An 18,603-nucleotide genomic window follows, 5' to 3' on the forward strand; every position below is an offset into this window, starting at 1 on the left:
TTAGTGGTTTATACAAGTGTCTCTGGTCTGAATTCTATCAGTGCCAGGAGGCACACAAGGCGTGAACATCGTTCTTCCACTTTGATCGGTCTGCGGCTGCGTGCTCTGGAGTCCCAAGGGCCACAGTGCAGTCTTCTGTTGTTTTTTTCCTCAAGACATGACCGATCCAGTTCCATCTCCTCCTCCTCACTTCATTCCTGATTTTCTCCATCTCCGAGTTGATGCTCGTCGTTTCTGCAACTTTTTTTTATTTTTTTTTCCAGGAGGAGGTAGTTGGCCTCCTGCCCAACCCCCATGACTTGGAGGGCCAGTGGTTTTTCTGTCAGGGTGGCCTTCCCTTAGGCTGCGTTGGTTCACAGCACCTTCTTCAATTTTATCCGGTGCACCCTCCAGAGAGGGATCCCCTATCCACCACCCAGGGGACGCGCCTTCTAGCCGTGCAGCCCCAGCCGAAGGTTATACAAGTGTAGGCAATCAAAAATCTCACCAGTGTTCTGTATGTGTGTAGTCTAGTATGTCAGCGGCCAAATGATAACTGATGGTCAAAAAGAACTGCAGCAGTCAGGAAGGTAACTTTTTCCGCAGCTTTAATGCAGTAACTACAGCTGACAGTCGAAGGGACAACACACTGACTTGCAAAACACAGTAGGTGGCTGACACCTTTCCTCTTACTGAAGCAAGCTCCAAGTTCTGAGGATGGAGCATCCCAGATGCAGAACTCCTGGGAACTGAACGTGGGTTTTTGTTTTGCTTCTCCATGGCACTCTCTGCCCTCAGTGTAAATCTCATCATCTATCAGTAGGGATATGGCTGAGGCTTTTTGTGTTTAAAAAATAAACCCCTGAAGGGATCTAAGCTGTGTTTATGTAAGTAGCGGTAACAAACAGATACTGATTTCCTGAGTCACTAAATCCTTCTCTATTTCCACTTTGCTATCTAATGTTCATCTTTGAAGCACTAAGAGGTCTTCTGGTGAGGAAGAATACATAACCAGAAGTTTCTAATTGCTAGTTAACAGTTGCTGACAGGCTCTGCCAAAATTCTTAATCTTTCAGTTACCAGTGGGAATATTTGTAAGCCTAGAGTTACATTAAGTGGCTAAAATAGTGCATTTTATCTTTTCCAAATGGTTGCTGAATCAGTTTGTCTTGTACAATTGAGTGGATCTGACTAGAGGTCTTAATGAACCTGATTTATTTGAGTTTGACACTAGAGACAAAGCCAGGGATTTTTTGCCATGGGAAATGAAGGAATTTGAAAGCCAAGTAACAGTAAGGATTGAAGAGCTCGAGTGGGTTGGAATGACTGAGGAATGACTGTTAAACACCAGTCTCTTGAGTTTAAATCTCTCTGCGCTTTATGGCATCCTTCAATCATAAAAAAATGCTGCAGATCAGAATAGGGATAAAACTGTTCAGCTAGAGGCTGAGACAGCATGCCTTGTCAATTCTATAGCAGGGACAACAGGGAGAAAGATATCAACTCCTCAAAACCCAAAGATTAAAGATTATTGAAAGAAACAGAAGTATCTTACAGATGAAGGAGGTTGCATAACAGCTACGGAGTTAAAAATTGTTATGGATTACATTTAAACTAAAGTAAATTTATAACAAAACATTGATTAATACTTCAGAACATGTCTGAATTTGTGGGGCAGTGAACTTCGAAGTTGCATCTCATTTACAGCTCCCCAGCATAAGACCTGTATAACAGACTATACTTTTCTGTTTGTCACAGTGTTTCTGGGAGAGTGTGGGTCCCAAGTCAGGTTTGTGTCAATAAACTGCATCTCTGGGTTTGCACATATTAGAGCAAAGCATCTGAACAGTGAAAGCAGATCTTGTTCAAGGCGCTTTCCTGAGGGAAGGCAAGGTGTTTACCTCTCTTGGAAAGAAATGGCTGGTCTTTTGAAGAGGAGGAAAGGTCTACTGGGGCAGATAACATAACAACTGGAAAGTTGTGGCAAAGAAACAGGAAAATCTGCAAGCCTAAATCCTAGGATGCAAAATGAAGGGAAAAGTGTTACTTAGTCAAGAGAAGACTGACTGGAGGTTATATCAGATATGTCACAAGTATTTGCAAAGACAAAGGGTATGACCTGCTTTGTCTACTAAAATCACAGCAGGAAGAGCAAGGTTAGAAACCGGGAAATACTTTCTAACAATCAGACCAACAAAGCAAGGCTAGGTTGTCAAACCTATTTGAAAGCCTCAGAGGACGGACATTGCATGTCTTCACAACTCACCCGTCAGAAGCTTATACAGTACAGATACCATTAATCATATTCCTTGGTAGATCAAATGAGGTTTCATGGTCCTACCTCCTTCTCCTAGGAAATGGCTGGTGAAAGGGGGAGGAAGTGAGCTTCTAAGGCTAGCATTGCTGGCAAAGCATATGAAGGGAACTTAATGGTAGTATCAAAAAGGCAAACAGTTCTTCATACTGAGCCATCTGGAGCTGCATGACATGGTGTGCACTGGCTACACAAAACATACTTTCATCTGCTTCAGCTGTTTCATTGCAGAAGCAACAGATGTTCTTTAGTCAGTTTCTCCAGTTGATTGGCCTGTGGCCTATGCAGCTGTGTCCGTAGGGAATGCTAAATCATATCTCCTCCTGTAAAGGTCCTCTAGGTCTTTGTTTTTAAATAAGAGGATTAATAGACTACATCTCTGAAGCCAGAATTTACTTGTGGTAAAAGTGACATTCAGAAGATTGGTTCCTAGTGGTTCCTTAGCAAGAATGAAGTTATCATTCAGTCATTAGGATGTTCATGCAGAACCTACAATGGCAGTGTTTGATCTTGTGAAAAATAGAGGAAGCAAGACAGCCTGTTCTACCTGACCCTTCTTTGAGCAGGGAGGCTGTCCTGGGTGATCTTCAAAGGTCCCTTCCAACCTCATCCATTCTGCAATACTATCATAAAATGCTGTGTACCATCTCTTTATTGTTAAGAGACTTCTCCGGTCATTTTAAAAATCATTATTCCATTCCCAAAATATTATGATTGACTTAATGCTAGAACAGTACTTGTATATAATTCTGTTGTTATTAAAACACTTGAAGCAGTCACATCGTCTAAGCATTTCTCTAAACCTACATGATCTAGAAGTTTGTAAAATATATCTGGATATGCTTGCATGAACAGGTGTGTTGCATCTCCAGGAACTGAAAATTTAAATTAAATGCATGCTAACTTGGCAAAAGTTGGTGATCAGAAATGTTTTATACTCTTGATGCAAATGTTCAGTGCAGGCTAATACAATACAATGCAGGCTGTAACATACATGAATTTGAGGGAAATGTGGTACAAGTGTGTGCAGATATCCACAAAAGAAACCTGATAGTATAAAAGGTGTAAAAAATGAGATGTCAAAATATAGTATTTTACATATATATCTATGTATATGTATACTTACATAAATGTATGTATAATGTGTGTGTTCTGAAGTGATCATTTTGTGCTGCTAATGCCCAAATCTTGTAGATACTTCCCATAAGAATAGGTTACTCAAATAATTAGTGCATGGTACATTCATCTACAAGACAAAAGCTGGTGAATGTTTGGGTTCTTTGGTTTTAGGCTGCAAGATGTTTGGAACCTAGCTCTGAGATCTTTGGTTACTACTACAGTGTTTTGCTTGCTGCCTGCCATTTGAACCTGAATGAAGAAATCTAAGTGAATCCAGTGCTTACTGAAGATTCATGACTGGGAAAGACTGAGTGTGAAAGGTGGTGATTAGAAATGCTCCAAGTTTTCAGTTGCAGCTAACAGGTAAATATTTGTACTCAGAGTGGCAGTAATTGGTGAGGGCCTGTTGGGAGCTAGTAGCAGCCAAGGTGAAAGGTGAAGCACGAAAAAAGCAGCCAACGGTTCACTGACAAAGTTTAGTCACCTAGATCAGCCTATTCACACATCATTTAATAAGGCAATATTGTTCTTGAGCAGTTTGAGAAAGTTGCACTGCCTTCCCAGGATGATTCAGCCATTTTAGATACTTCTTCTGTTAATCTAAATTTTCCTGGACAATTTTGATTCCTCTGCTTGACAGTTAATCCCAGAATTACAGGAACATTTAGATGGGAAGGGACATCCAGAGGTCTCTAGTATGACCTCTTGCTTAAAGCAGGGCTTTGTCCAGCCTAGACTTGAAAACCTCCAAAGACGCACAATGCACAGCCTCTCTGCGAAACCTCTTCCAAAGTTTAACCGTCCTCACAGAAATCTTCTTTTTTCCTTTCTGTCTCATCAGAATCTCCCCTGATGCATGTTATGACCACTGTCTTTCATTCTCCTGCCATCTGCCTCACTAATGAGTCTGGCTCCACTTTTTGTAAGTGAGCCCCTTGTAAGTGTTGAAGGCTGCTATTAGGTCTCCCCGAAGCCGTCTCTTCTCCAGGCTGAACTACTCCAGTTCCCTCAGCTTCTCCTTGGAGGACATGTTCTCCAGACCCTCCACCATCCTGGTGACCTTTGCTGGACTTGATCAAGTTTATCAGTCCGTTTCTCATATTGGTGCACCCAAAACTGGACGCACTATGCCAGACTCATTCTAACAAGCACCAGGTAGAGAAGAACAATCACGTCCCCCAATGCACTGGCCTGTTAGTACATCCCAAGATGCTGTTAATTCTCATCAGTGCCAGGGCACACTGGTGACTTACATTTAGTCTATTGTCCCCAAGAATTCACAAAGCGTTTTCAACAGACCTGCTTTCCAGCTACTTGGTCACGCCCCAACCTGTACCACTGCAGGAAGTTAAGTCTGTTCCAGGTGCAGGACTTTGTATTTGTTGAATTTTATCCCTACAGCCTATTTAGGTCCCTCCTAATGACAGCCCTGTCCTCAGGCATACAGACTGCACTCCCAGTTTGGTGTCCACAGACTTATTTCTGTGTGTCCAAGTTATTGACAAAGATAGTAAACAGGTGCCAGGGAAAACCACTCAAGAACTTCATGCTGTCACCAGCCTTCAGACAGAACCATAGAATCACAGAATGGTTTGGGTTGGAAGGGACCTTAAAGATGATCTGGTTCCAACCCCCTTGCCATGGCCAGAGACACCTTTCACTACACCAGGTTGCTCAGTGAAAAGAATATGACCCATTAACCAGTACTCCTTCAGACCAACAATCCAGCCAATATTTCACCCATCCAGTAGTTCACCTATCCAGGCCATAATGTCCTAATGTGGGGCAAGAATATTGTGGAAGACTGTATCAAAAGCCTTGCTAAAGCCAAAGTACACAACAACCACCACATTCCTTGCATCTACGAAACCAGTCATTTCATCATAGAAAACTATCAGGTTGGTCCACCCCGATTACCTTCAATAAAACATGTTCTTTTCGTTCCTGTGTTCACAAATGGTATGGTGGACTTGCTCCATGATTCTCTGAGGGACCAAAGTGAGGCTGTAGTTCCCTGAATTATCTTTATTGCTGTTTTGAAAAATGGGTGAAATATTTACCATTCTCCAGTCCTGGGGGACTCCCTTGGTTACCATGATCTTGTAAAGGTAACAGAGAGGGAGTAGCCTTGCAATGGTATCAGTAGGCTCTCTCAGCACCCTCAGATGAAACCAGTCTAGTCCACAGACCTAGAGCATTGATATAGCTTTGTTGCTCTGGAAAGGAACTGAGAAACCACTGGAAATATTAGTTCTCAACTTTGCTGTTTGTAAACACTGTATTATGGTCAGTCTTAAACTAGAATAATTTTGTCATGTATTTGCCTACTTTGTGCTTTACTACCGTTCATGAAAATATCCTATTTTGTTGGGTTTCTAGCCATTTCCCTGTTTATACCATTACCATTAATGTGCTCTTGCTGACCAATACCTTTTCACTGTTAGAAGTCCTAAAGGAGACAATGAACTTCTTTTACCTGAAATGTTTGGGTTTTTTTTTTTTCCTGTCAAGAGGTCTCACATAGATTTTCTTCCATGAATTGTTTTAGCTAGGAAATACATGCTTCCAGAAGCTAGAGCCTCAATTTACCTGTGTTCACGTTATGCTTTTGTTTGTGTGAAAACTGTAAGGACCAATGCATATAAAGCTAACAGAAAGAATCCTTTAAATGCTGTTTCTAGTTCCCTCCAAGTCATTCTCTGAAACTCAGTAGTTTGATCACAGCTCACTGACTGCAATGCTAACAAAAAGTTTCACTTCTCTCCTAATACCAAGTGCTGCAGTTCAGACAGGGCACTCATATCTACTCAGTTACGATCTCAGATGCTCTAGTTACTGGCTAAGCTTATATTTCAGAAATATCACTTATAGACTAACACACTCTTTAATGGCATTGCCAAAGGCATTAGAACTGATGTAACGAGGTTGAAAAGAGAGCAAACCATTGCCTTGGCTCTCTGAGGTTTACAACAGTCTTGTCACAAGGGGTATATTAAAGTAGATTGTTTGAGGAAGCATGGCCATATCATCTTGCTTCAGGTACCATCTTCTCAAAAATATCTATAGTAAGAGAAAACCAAAACCCATAGACTCTGGCCTTAATGTTTTTCCCACTCTGCAGTCTTTGGCTCTGGAAACACTAGGAACAAAACAAAACAAAACAAAACCCAACAACCAACCACAAAAACAAACAAACAAAAAAAGCAGGCATCCAGTTTACAATATCATGCACATTCTTATAGTTTGTTAATTTTGCTTCTGGCTACTTGAAGCCCAATTCCAGAAGTCAGGTAGGAGACCCCATTACTTTATCTCTGTAAGTAAAGGTCCATGCAAAGTCATTTGTGGTTAAAATGAAAACAGAATTTAAATTTCTGACAGACAAGATGCATCCATTTAACCACACAACCCCTTAAGTTAACAGAGCAAATCTACAGTGCTGGCATATTTTCTGTTAACACAGGCTTAACGTCTAGATAAGAAAGCTCCTAGAGCCAAGCACTGACCCTAAAGTTGTGGTACGCAATAAAGGCTCAGTAGTTTGTTGGACAAGGAGGAAAACATCTTCTAGGGCTGTACCATGTCAGACAGCCCATTTCCAGTTGCATTCTTAGACAAGGTGTAAGGCTGTCTTGTGGCTTATTCTTGGTTGGCACGGAGGAAAGAGGGACATACATAGGTATTTTAAAGCATTACATTCAAAATATATGCATAATTGGGAATGTAAAGCTTGCTCTGGTGTCTTAAGAGTTTGGACAAGTGAACTTTTAAGTACTTGTATTTGCGACCGTGGCATTCAGCTAATTGGTATGAAGTTTGGTATGGGTTTCCCAAGTTTTATGCATGCTCCTTAATCTAAGACCTCATACCTTTCAACTTTCAGGAAGCCAAAAATCTTCTTAATTTCATCAGTTGGAGTGTTTGAGTCACCTGCAGTTTGTCACCAAGTTGTGTGTCTGTCTTGCCACCAGCGCTCCTAGCTCCCGTTCAATGAAGGGCCATACCCTGCCGAAAAGTAAACAACCTTCGTTACCCTCACCCTGCTCACAAGTTCAACCGATTTTTCAAAGCCGGTCACCGCGGGGAACCCGGACATCCTCCCTCTGCCCCCTCGGGCCCGTCTCCCGGGGCAGCACGGCGGGCCCCGCGGCCGCGGCCTCGCACGCGCTCCCCCGCCCCCCTGCCGCGGTCGGGCGGGCGGGGGAGCGCGCGCAGGCCAGCCCCGCTCCTCGGGGGAAGGGGCGGCCGGAGCCGTGCCCGGGGTGAGCGCCGCGCGCATGCGCCCTGAACGCGGCGCCCCCGCTCGGCTCCGCTCGGGCCGCACTCGGCTATTTCCGTCTCTTTGTTTTAAACTCCGGGCCGAGCCTTTTAATTTTATCCCCTCCCCCCCCCTTTTTTTTTTTAATTCTTTTGGCCGGGGAGGGAAAGAAGGGCTGCTGTCTGTTACGTCGCTCGCGTCCTCTGCTTTCTCTCTGTGGTGGCGCCCGGGAAGGACGGGCCGGGGAGCGGAAGATCGGTGGCGGGGAGGAAAAACCCCCCGCAAGACTCGAGAGGCGACCGCGCCCCTCCCCCGCCAACGGACACGGCGCCGCCCCTCCCCCGTCAGGTCAGTCCGGGGCCGCGGCGTGGGGTGGCGTGGCGTGGGGGTCTGCCGATGGCGGGGCCGAGGTCCCGGCCCTCCCCCGCCCTGCTGTGAGGGCCGCGGGCCCTGTGAGGCTGGCCGAGGGGCTTGGGGGCGGGGCGGGCCTGCCAGCCTTCCTCCCCCCGAGGTCTTTGGTGTGGGGGGCTGCGGCGACCTCCGGCACGCGTGTGCGTGGGGGAGGGTGCGGGGCGAGGGTCTGCTCCGCCTCAAGGGGGTCAGGGTCTGCGGGGGACCGGACCTTCTGTCCCCCAGGTGTCCAGGGTTTCGGGAGGGAGGGGGACTGTGCTTGAACTTTCCGTGCCGCAGCAAGCACGCGGTATTCTCGGGGCGGGGGTGTTAATAGGAGAGGTTGGGTCTTGCGTGAGGTTCCCCGCCCCAAACACCCCACCCAGAGCAGGGAGTCTTCTGTGGGCCCGGGGAGCGTTTGTCCCTGTCCTTCTGTCTGTCTGGGGAAGGTGTCTCTTGTCTTCCGAGGGAAAGGAAACCCTGACACCCCCCATTCCACCCCTTCCTACCTCCGGGCAGAGTTGCCTGTTGTGCGGAGGGGCCGGGGCCAGCTCGGCTGCGGTCAAGGCAGTGCTGCCTGTGGGAAGCCGGGGTGGATGGAGCTGTCCCGAGTTGTCCCTGAATGCTTCCCCGGCTTCCGGAGGGAGTGGGTTTGCAGGGCTCCAAAACGCCACGGCTTTGGGAGAAGGGGTCGCTTTGAGTGGTGGCGATTGGTAGTGGTGGAGATACCGTTTTCAGTAAGCTAGGGAATAGAGGGGGCATGGCCCTTGCGTGTACGACCTCAGCTGTGCAGGCTTCAGTGCTGTGTATCTTAAGTGACATGTGGGATTTCGTCATGTGGGAAATAGGAAATGAAGTGGTGCTCGTAAGTAAAATATAGAATGCTTATGGTTTGAGTTTTATTAAGGTCTAAGGATATAGATATACATACACATACATACATACATATAAATATATTTGTTATTACGAAATCCTGATCATTTTCTCAACAGTTTAGTGAGTTGTGATGCTGTTCAGACTTAGTCTCTTAAGTTGGTCTCTTTTAGTCTGAAAGTGTCGGGACACACTTCAGACTGTCTTGTGTGGAAAGTTTAGCATGTCCTGAAGTTAATGAGGCTCACAGGAGGTTTGATTATTATGGTCTATGAAGTAATTGGGTGTTCTTTTGTTACTTCACATGTTTGTTTGTTTGTTCGTTTTTGTTTTTGTTTTTGTTTTTTTTTTAAATTGTTACAAAACTATCAGTCTATGCACACTTTGTGTCAAATCAGTTTAGCCATTTCCTGCCTTCTGTATGAAATGCGTGCCTCTGAGCAACCAGTTCAAGAAATTCTGTTTTATTATCTGTATATGCTCTGGAGCATTCTTCTGGAAATATTTTGTTTGGTGTTTTTCAGAATAATTCTACATAATTGTCTTCCAGAGTTTCACAGAAGAATTAAGTTTGTGGATCAAAAGGTTTGAATTAAAAAAAAAAAAAAGAGATGAACATTATGTTTAAGGAGCATCCTGTGTATGTGTCTTCCATTGTAAACTGGTTTCCTTTATATAGCTTGAACAATTAGGCATGTGCTAAATAGGTTGTTATGGAAGTGTGCTTTTAAAAATTATTACTGATTATTGTTGGGTAGGATACTTGTGAATTTTATGTTTGTGCTTTTAGTGGCAGGTCAGATGAGAATCTGAACTGTGATACTTACCATGTGTCTCATAAAGGTGCTCTGCAATTCATAAAATTCTTTGGTTGGTGACAAGGTGAACAGAAATAGGAACCTTGTACACTTCCAGTAGCTTTACTATTTCAATTTAAGTTGTACTTGTAGATATTTTATAATGTGTTTAAGAGAATACAGAACCTGTGCAGGACTGAAGGTACTTGGTGAGATCATGTAGGATGCATTAGAAAAGGGTCAGGCGGTTTACTAAAGAGAGGTATAGGGGTACTGCAACAGAAAGCTTGGAAAGAAATAGGTTTTAAAGCATTTCATAAACCACTTTTTGAGGAAAATCTGTTTCTTTATGTGGGCTGATCTAGCCAGCTTGATCTTGTTACTCTGCTGTCACCACAGAAAATCTAGACTGAACACTTGTAAATGTTTTATTAAAGTCGACTTAGAGTTTGTAACTATGCTGTCCTAATACTAATGCCTAGAATGGCAGAAATTAATTACCATGCTATGAAAGACTTACGCTACTAAGAGACTGTAAAGTAAAGCTTCTAGTTGCTGCAGCTGCCCAACTTACTTCTCCTGACTAACTACATGCTTTAGAGGAGGTCATCTCTAAGGTTTGTGTTTGAGATAGAGGTAAGCTCTCTTGCCCAGAACCGTTCTACATTTGCTTTAATAGCTTCCATTTCCTTTTTCCCATATGACTGTTTAATCTAGGTGGCCTTTTTAGCTTTTGTCAGGTTATGATCTCCCAGGACTGAAATAACTCCAGATTTAATTCCGGAACTCTCTGGGAAACTCTGTAAGAAGAAGTAGAAGCATTTCCATTGAAGCTCTAAGCTAGATCCGACGCACAAGGTGGATGTGGACATATTTTGAAAAGCATACATATTGGTAGCATTTCATTTATCAGCTGCTGTCTTAAGAGATGATACTAGCTTACAAGAATGTATAACAAGATCTTGTATGTTATAAAAATTTTATAAAAATAAAAACAATTATCAAATAAGAAATTTTTTTGTTTGAAACTATTGTCCATAGGTACACATGCGGAAGTAGAGTTACTAAATGGAAGCTTGTATTAATAATGGTGTTTAGAGATGCAATGGATTTAAGACTGTCTGCATTTCTGAGAGTTTAGTAGTTTAAACTCTGTTCCCTTTTTGTCATTGATAGTAAACACCTTTAACGATGGTTGAACTACTCTGATTTGCTAGGTTACGTATGCTGTCACGTTTAAAGGAAATGTAGATAAAACCTGCTTGGGGGAGTTTGATTGGAGTAGGTTAAAAGCCAGGAAGAACCTGTCCATGTCTTTTAGCTTGTACAAGACTTACTGTGAAGCTCTGTCTTGAAGTAAACTTATAGTTTTCTATTCTTTGCACCTTCCTTTTTAAAATGTATTGCTGTACTATTAGACTGTAAGTTTAGCTAATATGTGGAAGTCCTAAATGCAGTAAAAAGGAAGAGGGAAAGGTGTTATTCTGCATCTTTCCTATTGTGATACGTAACACAGTTTCATTGCTAACTGAAGACACACTATAAACAGTGGTTTGTTCTATAATGGCTCTAAAGAGCCAAGAAAAAACTTGCTGCTCTTATCTGAATTAGATTTTCTCAAGTTAATTTTACTGAATTAGTGCATCTATATTTAAGTCAACAGACTATGATCAGTGTGGTGAGAACTAGTGAGATTGAAAGCTATTTGCAACTGAAAGTTTGAAGTTTGCTGCTGCAGAGATGCAATCATATTGTAGAGCCAGCATTGTAGAAAGGATTAAACCTCCAGTGAGTTAATCAATGATACTATTTTCCCTTTTTTTTTTTTTTAATTAATCAGAAAGAGTACGTTATACTAGGAACTTCATCCTATACGTAGGAACTTAAGGGTCTTTTTATTCCTTTGTCAAACACAACACGTATTATTCAAAAGTAGAGGGTAGTACAGATCATTCAGAAGTAGGGATTATGGTGAGCTCAATTTACTTGTTCTTTGTGCCAAAAGATGACTGCTCTCGCAGTTTTAACTGCCTCTTTTTCAAATCACAATTATAATTTGATGGAGCCAGTGGGGGAAATTGTTGAGGCAGTGAGGGGGAGAAGGAGATAATCAAGGTGTGTGTATGTTGGCATAACCACAATGCAGGGTAAGATTGTAAGGAAGAAATATGCAAGTGTGAAGAAAACCAGGCTTTTTTATAGTTTTGCTGCTGGTGGAAGAACTTATTTAAACTAGCTCTACCATTGTTTTCCATCTCTCTACAAAGTGGCAAGGAGACCTATTATTATCCCTATAGATAACATAGGGTTGATGCTTAGGTTGATGATTAGGTTGATGCTAACAGATAACTATTTCGTATTCTGACATTGTGACTGGCAATAACTTAGAAATTTGTCTGTATTTAAAGGGCTTGTGTTTTGGCAGCAATAAGGATCCTTCTTGTTTGAAAATGAGGCTATCCTTATTGTTGGAAACTGAGGATATCTTTGCTTTGTGAATAGCATAAATTCATTTTGATTTAAGGTCAGAAGCATTCTGTGTCTGCTGTTTGTGGGCAAGAATGTGCTGTGCAGTATTTGCTTAATTAAGAGTGGAAAGTTATTTTTTTCAGGTTGCCAGAATGAGTATCATGTTATTTGCTGACTTGCAAATGGCCATCTTGTCAAGTTTTTCAGTTTTAGTAACGAAATTTCTTTTCACTCTCAGAATAACCACACAGTTGGTGTATGTTACTCTCTTTAGCTGATTATTATGTAATCATTGTGATGTTACTGGATGTAATACAAATCTTGCGTGAATTATGTGTGATGTTATGCTGGAATGGGTCATCTCTGCTATCTTCTCCTGCAGTGTGCATGCGTACATTAATATAATGTTTGTAACCATTAAGTGTCACTTAGTCATGAAAATAGGTAAGCATTGCCAGTGCAACGTTTGCTGATTTTTCAGGTAATATGTTGTGCTGTACAACTTTTTCTAGTTTGTCACCCAAAAGAACAAGCTGAAAGGTACAATACAGCTGGCTAACTTATATATTCTTTATTTATGAATAATTGTTTCTGACATTTCTTGTTGTATCTGAACTATTAGTTTGAGTACACAGATTGGCATAATGAAAGTCATGGGTCAATTGATTACTTAGTTGAAGGACATTGCCAAATTTATTTTAACTTACTAGACAAAACTTTTATTTTTATTATAACAAATTTATTTTTTGTACTGAGCAGTGGCAATCAGTAGAATTTATTTGAGGAATGGGATTTTTTTTTTTAACATAGTGGCATGCTTTGTTCATTCAGAGTGACTTTTCCCAAAAATCATTTGGACATAGAGACATTTGGAAGTTAAAGTTGTGTCTTGGAGCTAAGGTCAAAATGGACTAGCATCTTAACTCCTGTTTTTCAGATGGTTGTATTTCATACTGTTCCATTGTGATAATAACTGGGTTTTGTTTTGTTTAGAACATACTTATATTGTAGGAAAAAAATATAGACACAAGGACTTCGGTCTTGATTTGAGGATTCAAAATAGACAAGAGGTAAGGGAATTTTTTATGTACTTGTTTAAGTACCTGATCATGCAAACTGTTGAAAATGCATATGCCCCTGTTTCTAAATCAAATTATTTATATGTCAAACCCTAACTTTTTTTAAACCTATATCTCTTAAAGATACTTCTAGTATTATTTCCTTGCTTTAAGAGAGTGCCAACACACTGTAATCAAATCAGTCCTCTTAATGCATGAAATACTTTTCTTTCTGTCTTTGAATTATTCCTTTCTTCTAAGGTGTGGACCCCAAACCAGTGTACAGGGTTTTCCTGATCAGTTCTGATTGGTTCACTTATGAAAGCCCTGCACTTGCGGTGCTACGGCAGGTGATTCCCTTAGTCTTCCTTTAGCATTATACTAGTTGGTTGTTTACTGACAGTTTTTGAAGCTTTACTGAATCATTTTCAGGGAATAGCAAGCATAACACCACCACTTGTTAAATGCTCACTTAGAATTTCTTATCCACAAGTGCAAGTTGCTCTTGCCTTGTGCAAAAGTCTGAACTTGAGGGAAAGTTCTTTTGTGTTGGTGTGGAAACAGTGTAGTAAACAATTATACTCTGTGAGTGAAATCCATCAGGTTTAGAGATAAACAGTTACCTTTTTTTAGGAACAGTTGCATGGATTTAATTCACTTGTTGAATGAGATAAGTAACTAAACTGCCTTTTCCTGTATCAGTTTCCTAAGACTGATTGCAAAGTAGCCTTGCATCTTAAATCAACTTACGCTTTAAGATCATGCTTTTTGTATTGGGTTGCCATATGATGGTAATTAATTCACAGGTGTTTAGTGAAGTTCTTTAATCTGTGCTCATACTGTTCTCAGACAAATAGCGAAGAGATGCCCAATATTTTTGTATTTTTTTTTCCTGGAAAATCCATATATGCATTTTCCTTCCCTCTTTTCCCTTTTTCGGATTTGATAAATTGACGTTACCTTACCTTGAATCTGTACTTTTAAATTCTGAAGTTCATTGCTACAATCTATGTCTATTCCTGCAGTGAAATATAAAATCTAGTCTATTTGAAATACTGTGGTAATACCTTATTTTACCAAAAGTTTCAATCTAACTATTATTGAGCAGGAGCAGTTTAATTGAAAGGTGCTTTTTAATAACATTTGTCCTTGTTAATAGTAGCATTATGCTTGGTAGCACCAGGGTAAATAGTTTATTTGCATATCAATTTATTAATCTTGTGTTTCTAATCTTTTACTTCTATTTCTTGACCAGCTAGAATGAGGTAGAAATCCCTCCCAAGATCAGGTCATTCTGTAACTGTTTCAGAAAAGACTTGTGTTTGTATTCATAAAATCTTCATTCAAACTTCTTATTTTGAGCATTGTCCACAAGAAAACTAGTCTAGATTTATACAGGCTTATATCTGAGGTAGCATAAGTAGCACCGGGCAAGATGGTAAGGCTTCTGGCTAGCTAGTGAAGTTAATTTTCTTCAGTTCACCTTCTTGCATGTCAGATTCTTTCAAGATTTGACGGAAGTTAGCAGAAGCAGTCTGTGTATATTGATCCACATGGTATTAAGTGAATCTTGGCATTTGGAAATTTCATTTTATGAATATCTTTGAAATATGTAGGTGTAAAAAGTACTGTATTAGTTGCAGTCATTTTAACTTTTTAGGCACAATCTTAGATGCTACCACTAGAAATTGTTTATCAGGAATTTGTTTGCTCTAATCTGTAACAGTTAGTCAAATTATGTAAGGTTATTTGGACAAAGTGTTAGAGATACAGAGAGGATAACACCTTGTTTTCTTTTTTTTTTTTTTTTTTTTTTTTGACAAAAAGGTGTTTTACCTTGGCCTTTTTTCTTTTTTACTAAAATTAACAAATGCAACGGAACACAAATGAGTGTAGGACTAACTCTGTAAGTAAGCCATTCTGTGATCAAGTATGTAAATAGATTATGGTCTTCAAATGAAGTATTTTTGTTGCTTCTCTTTGGGAAGTGAAGGTACGTTCTGTCCCTGTGTTTCAGCTCCTCCCTCCATCGCTCCACTAAATGGGTCAAATGACTTGCCTAGTGGAACTTGAAGTAGACTTACAAAGCCACTGCTCTATCAGGGCATTTATTATCCATTCACAAGAATGAGTCAATACTGAATTGAATTTCTGGAGGTGATTGGAAAGTGTTGTGGAGATTTGTTTTATCTTCAGAATGTGGAAAGACAGAGTGTAAGGATAACTAAAAAGATTCCAGATCCCTCTTCTGCAGCCTCCATTATTTCACCTGACGTTACTGTAAGATATATTCACTGGAGGAGTGAAGATGGGAAAAATGAACTGCTTTTGTTTCTCCCCCAGATTCCTTAGCCACTTTTTGCTTCCCATGATAAGTAACCTTTTCTCAAGTTAGTCATCCATTATCACCATCTGCAGACATTGACAATTTTAGCATGCAATTGGAAAAAAAAAACAACTTTTTTTTCAGTTCTTTCTCCTCCCAGCATTAATCCAAAAACAAAGGGATGAACTTTTTTTTTCCCTGAAATTACTTTTTCAAATGCTCATAATCTATGAAGAGATCTACACATGGTATATCCTGTGACAAAAAGTCTTTCAGATGCCCAGGATTTGCTCTGTGGAGATCACTGTGAGGCGGGGTCCTTTCTGTCCTTATTAGCCAAACTTTTAATGATACATGTTTCTTGAGGTATTTTGTTAAGTTGTGTTCTAAAGAATGGAGGGAGAGAGTGTCAGTGAAGATGTCATCTATTTAAACAACTATTAAATTTTTATTAATGTTTCTAAGTTATTTTGGTTGTCCCTTATGGCGTAGTTCAATCTCCAAAGGTAATTCTTGGTAAATTGCAGAGAGGAACCAAATTCAAGCCTATGGATAATTGCTAGCAGGCTGCAGTAGTTAACATCTTGCACTGAAAGACTGTTTATTCCCTTTTTACTGTTCATGTTGCACATCCATCTAGTGTTTGAAATTTGTTGTAGGAAGCAATAAGGATCTATGAAAGTGATTTTGCTTTTAAAAATTCCTGGAGGGAGACTTAAGGTATATCTGGAATGCAATTATTATGATACATAGCAAAGGTAGTGTTTATTTATTTATTTATTCTTTGCTAGGACTGTCAGATGCTGTTTAGGCTGAACCTTTTCAGAGAATATTTTCTTCCTACAGTTTTTGAATAGCTTGTATCAATGTGCGGCTGAAGAGTTTTGTTGGTAATGGACATCTCTTTGAATGCTAATTATCAATTCTGTGATAATTCTGTAACTTCAGTGATGTTTTTAATGATGGATACCTTTTCATATAGAATGAATAAAAGATTGATATAAAAAGCTTTAGCTCATAGATGACTTGCCACTGTTTTCTTTGTAACTTCTGATCTGCTGCTGTGGATTAGAAAGGTTCTGCAATATATCATAGAATTATTATGTCCATGTGAAATGCTGTTGTGAATGCCTGACTCCTGACAGTATAAAAGCCGTTTAGTGGTTATTTGTCTGCTTTCATACTAGTTTTCCACATAGATGTCTCTTTTACCCAAAAAAAAAAAAAAAAAAAAGTTGGTCTACTGATCCATTCTTCTACTGATTTTATTTTTTATTAGGTCTATTACTGTGTTTCATCTGGATCTTACTGCTGTCTTTGTATACTTGAGGTTGGAAGGAGGTAGCTGATTAGCTATTGGGTTTGTTTCAACTTCTTTGTTTTCACCAGCAACCTTCCCTTATCTATAAAAGCTGACATCTGTGCCTTGTTTTAAGGGATTCTGAGGAGTTTTGTGCAAAGATCTAAATGCAGAGCATGTCTTCAACTCATTTGTGGACTAAAACTAAACTGTCCCAGAGGCTGTAGAGTACCATTACCATGACTGGATAAGGAAGAGCAATTTAACCTTTGTACTGTTCAAAGATGTGTTTTCTATACTTCTGACTCTAGAGAGACAGACTTGAGCATGTGACAAAATGACTATATGCAGGGCTGGAAGGGGAAACTTTTGTTCAGGAGGTAGTTAATTTCTTTTGCTAGCTGGAATATGTGAAGCTTGTGTCAGTGCTGCAGCAGGTGCTGAGTAAATTGTAGTAAGGGAAACTGGTAATTCTCTGAGATTTGGTTAAGCTCTTGGTATTTGGAAATTTAGAGAATGTTTTCATGGCTACTCTTTATTAAAGTGTAAATCTTACTGAACATAAGGGAAATACAGCATATGACTTTGGGAGATATTACTAATGTATGCTGTAAGAACAGCACTTGAGAATTATGGCTGACAGGCAAGTTGCTGCATCTAGCTCTCATTCCACCTACCTTTTTTCCTGAAGAGTTTTCCCTTGCTCTTCTGCTACATTAAGCCTATACTGGCATAAAGCTGCCTTCGTCAATGGTTTGTGCTAATATTCTATACTGTTAAAATAAGCACCTGATGTGCAAGGAATTTTCGGTTCAAGGTGGCCTTCTCCAGCAAAGGGGGGGGGACGGACAGTTGCAGCCAGTAATTTCTAAAACTGCAGAAATGAAGCTGTCAAAGCCCTTACACAAGTGAAACTAGTCTCATGGTGAGGTCATTTTGTTGCCTTAATAATTTAAACCTTTCAGTTCCTGTCTACTGCTGGGCAAATTTTCTCTGTTTTAAATAAAACAGCAGAAGTCAGGTCACAGGTCACGACAAAGAATTCAGTTTTATAAGTGCTGAATCCTCTTATGCTATTGTTTTCCACTGGATTTTTCTGTCAAGAGTCCTTGTGCCTTAAACCAGTGTCATACTGCAGTGTTAGGACTGACAGACAAGATAGTGATGTTGTAATGTTGTTGCTCTGCTTTTTGGTCAGAGATCGTGGAACTACCTTTTAATAATGACTTTGATGCAGAGTTTAGAATGATTGAATGATATTCCATATGTTCTCTGAGGTTTTCTTGAATTGTGACACATTATTAGATTATGCAGTGAAAAAATGTCTTAACAGTTACATTTTGGAAATCTTTCCTTACTGCAACATGGCCAGTGAAACATCAAAAAAAGAAAACCAAACCAAAACCCCCGAACAAAACAAAAAAAGGTTTGATAATTGCAGGTATCCCTTCTGTGAAGTGTCACGTCTTTGTGGAAGATAATGCCTGTTTTCATATTGCTAGACATGTAACTTCCTCCCTCCCTTCCTACACACATGCAGAACACTAGATGTAATGATGACGAGGAAATGAAAATAAATGGAATGTGAGGGCTTTAATGGTGTAATTCCTTCTACAAGTGTAAGTTTTCAAACACCGTTATCCCGTTGAGAATGTTGTGAACCTTTTTGAACTGGAAAGTTGGAGCATTTTTCAATGATTTGCTGTGAGGTTGGGTTGGA

At 40.3% G+C, this 18,603-nt stretch overlaps 1 protein-coding gene across 2 annotated transcripts in view; it reads left to right on the forward strand.

Annotated features, from left to right (window-relative positions):
• Positions 1 to 7,839: 7,839 nt before the first annotated feature.
• The window catches only part of PCGF3 (polycomb group ring finger 3), a gene marked incomplete at its 5' end in the record, with an annotated part of 59,058 nt that continues 48,294 nt past the window's right edge, over positions 7,840 to 18,603 (forward strand). The window contains one exon of one of the 2 annotated variants that reach the window (XM_082335801.1): positions 7,840 to 8,018. The remainder of the gene's footprint in view (positions 8,019 to 18,603) is intronic. The other variant, XM_082335800.1, reaches the window with a different exon arrangement.

Source organism: Platalea leucorodia (assembly GCF_965183815.1).
Source record: "Platalea leucorodia genome assembly, chromosome: Z".
NCBI lineage: Eukaryota > Metazoa > Chordata > Aves > Pelecaniformes > Threskiornithidae > Platalea > Platalea leucorodia.